The sequence below is a fragment of the Leopardus geoffroyi genome, chromosome E2 (assembly GCF_018350155.1).
Source record: "Leopardus geoffroyi isolate Oge1 chromosome E2, O.geoffroyi_Oge1_pat1.0, whole genome shotgun sequence".
Lineage (NCBI taxonomy): Eukaryota > Metazoa > Chordata > Mammalia > Carnivora > Felidae > Leopardus > Leopardus geoffroyi.
Window position 1 is genome coordinate 38,426,016 of NC_059335.1, and position 6,254 is coordinate 38,432,269.

Sequence of the window (6,254 nt, forward strand, 5' to 3'; positions counted from 1 at the left end):
CTGATCATGCTTGCTCCTTGATTTGTCAAACACAAAACTTGGCTGATAAACCAGAAAAGTGTGGTTGGAAATATAAATTGACTATCATTTTACCCCTGAAAAGCTTCCGGCTTTGCATGGAAATTTTGCTCAGATTGGAATGTTGATAAAGCTGTGAGGTGTGCCACCTTGAGTAGAAAAATAAAGATTTTTTTTCTTAAAGCATTAATTTACTTATAATATGGTTTTCTGGACAGTTGGTAAGTAGGGATTCTAACTTCTGGATGATTGTTCCTTTCTCCTCACTAATGAACAATGAAAGGAAACTGGAAAGCAAAACCTTTAAGTACAACTTCTTGAATAGAATCATTATACCCTGATTCTTTGGAGTTCCCATGCTTTGCTCCAAAATCCGATGCTCCCGGCTAACCAGCATCCTAAGACCTTAAATTTGTGCACAGTGTACACGGAAATGTTGTATCACGAATATGCTCATACAACAGCCTTTACAAATGCCTTCTCACGTGGTCTATTCCAGCCTGCTGAGCATGTATGTTTTATGGGCTGTTTGTTTTTACATTGAGCATACCACCATTGGCTACTTTAGTGTGTTCAGTGCTAAACTAAGGGGCTGCCTTAGATGAATTCGGTCTGGACCAGAGTTCTACACAATACCCAAATAAAGTTATTTTCAGGTTAAAGACCTCCTATCCTTTAGAGAGAATATCCTTTAGAGCAGCAAATGCTGCTGCTATTCTAGGGAAGGCTGCTATAAAATTGCTCTTCAGTGAAATTCAGAGCACCTTCAAGAACTCAAAAATGCATCCTGCGCAGCAAAAATGCAGCCAAAAAATGTTGAGTCTTGCATGTAGAGACTTACCTATCAAGAATCTCCAGAGTTTTGGGAATCTGGGGATTTTAAAGCCGGAGTGATTCTTAACAGTAATAACAACCAGAAATACAAGATCTAGGTTGCAGGGGAGAAAGATTCAAAGCTTAAGTGACAGCATTACAGCACAAATTTTGGAGAACGTTAGCCAGCATCTCTAAAATATATAGCCCATTCCTGATGGACATGGGATACCTTGACACTCATCTGGGTGGCAGGGGGAACAAACAATGAGGAAAACGAAATGCCACTCAACAGCCCTGAATGAAGCAATCCCAGAGTGGCTGGGAAAGCTCTTCTCTGTTTTGGGAGATTTTTCTCAACTCCAAGCCCTCTTTAGAGTCCAGGAAAAAAAAAAAATCTATCAAAGGGGATGGTTTAAAATGCCGCAACTGCTCCAGCATGAAATGAGTATGTGATGGGGAGCTTCCAATCTGCTAAAGAATTATAGAATATTATTAGTGTTATTATTTAATAAGAGGGTTAATCCTTGAATTTCTTTCAGCCACAGAGCTCAGGGAAGTGGAAAACATGTCTGGACAGGATGATTATGGAGAACTCCCTTTGAGGGGAGAAAAATCAGCCCTTAGAGAACATCCTTCAAAGGTATCAGGCCTGTCTGTAAAAGAATCTCTCTCTCCCTCGCTCTTTGTTACTTACACACACACACACACACACACACACACACACACACACACACACACAGAGATAAAATCTCTGCAAAACTGGACACAGCTGATAAAAGGCAACAGCCGGGCAGAAATTTCAGTTGTGTTTAGCCTAAAAGACGGGGCACATTTTGCATGCAGTCAAGTACAGCGGCGAGGTTGAATGGATGGAAAATCCCACTCTCGAATCTTACATAAATATCTCTTTCCCACATAGTTTTCCAGTTGAAAAGCTCCCATAATGAAGCAGAGGTGACAGCCCAGGGAGCGTTGCTAACCATTGAGACGGCTGTCAGGAGAACTGTAGGGCGGACAGGCGCTTCACAACCGCCCCAACCCACCCGGGTCCCTCCTACCCGCTCCGCAATGGTACCCGACCCGAGAGGGCAGTGCTGGCGTACCTTCTCCGAAGCCCCCTCCTTCCCATTGTCAGCCCGCAAGCTGCGTGAAGCCAGGTGAAACCCAGCAGCCGGCTGATCTGATTAGCAGCTCCGGCGCGCTAAGGGATTGTCGGATCGTGCCTCTTCAAGAGGAAACTCTTGTGGAATCTTCAGGAAAGGGTGGTAAAGTTGCAAGGACCTTTCCTGCCTCCCGCTGCCTCGGCTACAAGCCCCGTTCTCTAACTGGAGCTGAAGTGAGCAGCTGACAGCCTGATTTGCCATGACGGACTGATGCTGTGCGTTCGCAACAATAAACAATTCATGTTGTTTGATTTCCAAGATTTAGCAACCCAAGCAAATAGCTGCCATCTCGGCTCGCGGAGGCCAACGGCTGGCCCTTGATGAGCGGCCGGCCCAGTGCCTGCGGGGAAGGGTCAACGGTAACAAAACTTTGAGGTTCCTGCCACATTGTGTGGGGAGAGCTTTGGTCTGGGAGAGAAGGGAAGCGGAGAGAACTGCGGATACCTGTTGGCATCAGCAGGTGTTCGGCGTCCCCCAGCCCTGGCTGGAACCCGGTAGGAGGGGAGAAGGTCCCTTACGAACCTGTTACGCGCTGGCACAAGCCAGGCGAGAGCCCTCTAGGCCGGCGAGCAAGGCGGCCCGCCCCCCGAGTGTCGGCGGATGGGGAGCAGGGAGAAGGCACAAAGCGCAGCCGCCTGCCCTGCCGGGCGATGGGGAGAGGGTTCGGAGTCCTCGGCTCGGGGGGCCTCTGTGAGAGCGGGCTCGCCAAGGACAGTGCCTCTGGGCGTCCTGCCGGGGTTCGGTACAGAGGCTTGGCCGCTGCAGAGCCGCGGGGCGGCCCGAGAGCCAGCAAGTTTGCAGCGGGCACCACGCCTCGTAGGCTGGAGCAGCCACTTGTAGGAAAGCCCTGCGCCGGGGCGGGGGGGGGGGGGGGGGGCTCTCCGCTGCTGGGTCGCGGCCCGCGGCCCCAAGGCAGGGGTGTCCCTCCCTGTCCCCGGGGTGGGGGGGGAAGGGGCAGCAAAGGGGCAGCCCCGGTCCCTGCGCCTTCTTTCCTCTCGGGCTCGCACCCTCCTCACCCCCGCCGCGGGTGTTGCCCATTCTCCGCACGGACCCCGCAGTAAAGGCGCGCGGCTGCAGCGTCGCCTGCCTGCCGGCCTGGCGAGGCGGCGAAATCGCCAGGCGACCGCGGAGATGGAGACTGGCAGGAAGACTAAAGGGGCACAGGCTGCTTGCTACTCCCCAGGACCTACTGTCACAACAGTTTGCCAAATCGTCAGAGCCCTGAGGTGGCCCCGTCGGCTGTGCGCATCATGAAAGACGCAGCTCAGCCCCAAGCCTGGGCTAGGAACCCGCGTCCACCATCTGCGGGGGAGGGGGGGGGGGGGGAGACGCGCAAGGTGTCCGAAGGGGGATAGGGATTCTTAAAGGAAACGGTCCTTTCGGGGTCCTCGGGGCTTGGAGGGAAAAGGGGACGGGGGAGAGCACTTACTCTTGACGAGCTCGGCGCTGGCGAATTTCAAGCTTCCTGGTTCACACACGGCTGCAGGGACTCTGGGTCGGCTCCCGAGGGCGGCGAGCACCGAGAGGTTCCCGCGCGCAGGGCAGGCGCCTCCGGATTCCGTTCATGCCTCTCGGAGCTGCCGGGCTCGCCGTGGAGACGCGGGGCGGGCGCGCCGAGTCCGGGTGTCCGCAGCCCAAAGTGCAGCGAGCTGGCGGGTGCGCGGGACCGTCCGTGCCCAGACCGGCGCCGGCGGAAGGGACTCGGGGAAGCAAGGAGATTCCGAATAAATCCACGAATTCCGGGCTGAGCGCTCCGGCGTGCGAGCCCGCCTGCCTGCCAAATGTAACTGTGAAGTGATGTGGAAAAGTGAGCCGGGTGCCTCCCCTGACGGATCTCATTGGGCAGAGCGCAGAGGCAGGTCTACCACTTGGAAATTCATGTAAGCAGTCCCCCTCCCCGCCCCCTCCCTGCCTTCCCCCTCGGCGGTCGCGCGCTCGCTCGCTCGCTCGCTCTTCCCCGCTCCAAGTGGGCGACCAACTTTTCGCTCCTGGCTCCCGAGCACGCCCCGCGCGTCTCCGCAGCCAGAGCCTCGGCTGAAGATGCGCCCTTCCGTGCGGAGCGCGCAGCCCGCGGAAGGCCAGCCTCCCGGAGAAGGGGGCCGGCGGAGGATCAAGGCAGGCGGAGGCGGTTCCCGCGAGCTTCCTCGGTCGGCTCTCACCTGCGCCCTGGGGCCAGCGTGGTCTTGAAAAGCGTCTCAACGACCCACAGCTGTTCTCCGTGGGCGGAAGAGGACGCGGCAGGGCCGAGGGGTGCGCGTGGGCGGCTTACCTCGCAATTCCGAGAGCCTCTTGCGGACAGAGTGGGGTGCTTGTCAGACCGCTACCTACGACTCAGACGCTACAGCTCGGAGGCAGGCGGTGTGTCGCGGTCTTGTGGGTGGAGCACATTCCTAGCACCCCCCTGCCTCTACTCCAGGGAGATGGGATCGGGGCGGGCACCGGGGCAGCGGGCAGGGGCGCGCAGTAAGTAGGCACGAAAAGAACAGCAGAACTTGCGTGGGAAATCCAGGGGGAGATTGCCCTGTCTTGTCAGTGTCCCTTGGCCTCCAGATCTACTCGCAGACACCATTTTCGCAGCTCCTTTACCTCCGCCAAGAGATGCCCTGGCTGTGGCCCGTTCAACTGCTCTGATGGACGCCGTGCAGGTCCTGAGAAACGTCCCCCCACCCTCCCACCCCCGCCCTGGGGTAGAGCCAGTACAGATAAATTAAGAGGTCCAGGCTTGTTTTCTTCTCACTTCCAAGGCTAACACATAGAAATATTGAGCCACCATGATCATCTTTTGGTACAATCAGTGAAACGTAAGATGCACTAATCCTTACTTTTTTGCTTAACTTCCCTCCACAGGCCACCCTGATTTGGTCCGTGCCCTGTGCACCAGAGGGGAGTTCTCAGGAAGGGTTTTACCATCTGGGGGTCACAGCCGAAACAGAAGGGGGAAAGGGCGCAGACAACCAGACACAAGGTCTGTAGAGCTTGTACTGACTGTCGCAAATTAATGAGACACAGTGAGCAGAATGAGAAAATAGGCACAATATGCTTGTAATGTTTTATGCAGATTTGACATTTGTGTGTGTGTGTGTGTGTGTGTGTGTGTGTCCCATTATGAAATGTTTAAAAGAATACAGCCTATAGGTCTAATATCTGTTTCACATTCTAGCTTCTTACGGGCAAAAAACTTAGTGAATTATTTCAGACACGGAGAGGTGAGGAGAACCAGGAGGTATCTCCCCTCTGCCCCCACCCACCCCCAAACACACACACACACACACACACACACACACACACACAAAGACAGTACATAGTAACTGTTCCTTCTTTTCTCAGACTGTGTAAGCTTGCAGGGTATTCAGGAGTTGGCTAATTCTATCTAGGAAAAAGGAACAGAAGTCATACCTCAATCAAATCATAACTCCTGCTAGACCAGGAAGTAAGTCCCAAGTGGACAAAGAAATACACGATATTTGGGTTGTGCTTAATTTTCAGACATTCATCTTCAGTTTGAACACATGCTCTGCTCCTTTCCTGGGGGTACTTTTCTTAAATCTATGAGAACCACAGAAAAAGTTTTGTGTTACTGAAGGCTGCGAATCGTCACAAGTAACAAACTCATCTCAAAAGAAAGCCAGAATGGTAGAATTAGACAACATCCCCAAATCTCATTTTCTTAAAGGGAAACAACAACAGCAACTCTTTTGACAAAGGGAAGAGAGTCAGGATCCAATGGCTTTGGATGCCATGGTTAGGGATGCGTTGTTTTGACTCACCTCTACGTGTACTCTCAGAGCAGTTACATGCATTGTCTTCATTGAATTTTGGCAACTAGAATTCAAGGTAGCCCTCTCTCCATGTGCTAATCTCTGCTCAAAGCACTGCAGTAGGAATTTCCTACTAATTTTCTCCTAATTCTTAGGAGAGGTCTGGGTGATTAAGCACTGTGAAAGAGGATTAGGATAATGTTAAAAAGCCCTATAAGGATATTTCTAAAATAATCAGGGTTGCTGAAAGACAAGGCATTTGCCTCTTTAACAATTCCACCCACACTTAATAGGATGCAGTGTAATGTCACAATGGTGAGAGCCTAACTCCTTAAGAAAGTGTTTTCTTTTCAACATCCTCTCCAGGGTTACAGCCTTCCAGCTTCCAGTCCACAGGAAGAGGACTGTGCTACATGGGCTTTTCCGAATGGCGACTGAAATTGCCTGTGCGGTGGAGCCTTGCAGGGGAGGAAGGGTGAGGGATTATCTGATAGGGCTG

The 6,254-nt window shown here is 52.8% G+C and overlaps 1 protein-coding gene across 5 annotated transcripts in view; it reads right to left on the minus strand.

Annotated features, from left to right (window-relative positions):
• Nucleotides 1-4,647, minus strand: part of LOC123579252 (cadherin-8) — a 366,323-nt gene extending 361,676 nt beyond the window's left edge. Inside the window, exons 1-2 of one of the 5 annotated variants that reach the window (XM_045442964.1) lie at nt 4,267-4,647; nt 3,427-3,697 (exon numbers count right to left, since the gene is read on the minus strand). The gene's annotated coding sequence lies outside the window, so the exon portion shown is untranslated. Of the gene's footprint in view, nt 1-1,937; nt 2,196-3,426; nt 3,919-4,266 lie in introns of those variants that run through there. The other 4 variants (XM_045442967.1, XM_045442965.1, XM_045442968.1 and 1 more) reach the window with 4 other exon arrangements.
• Between the last annotated feature and the right edge of the window lie 1,607 nt (nt 4,648-6,254).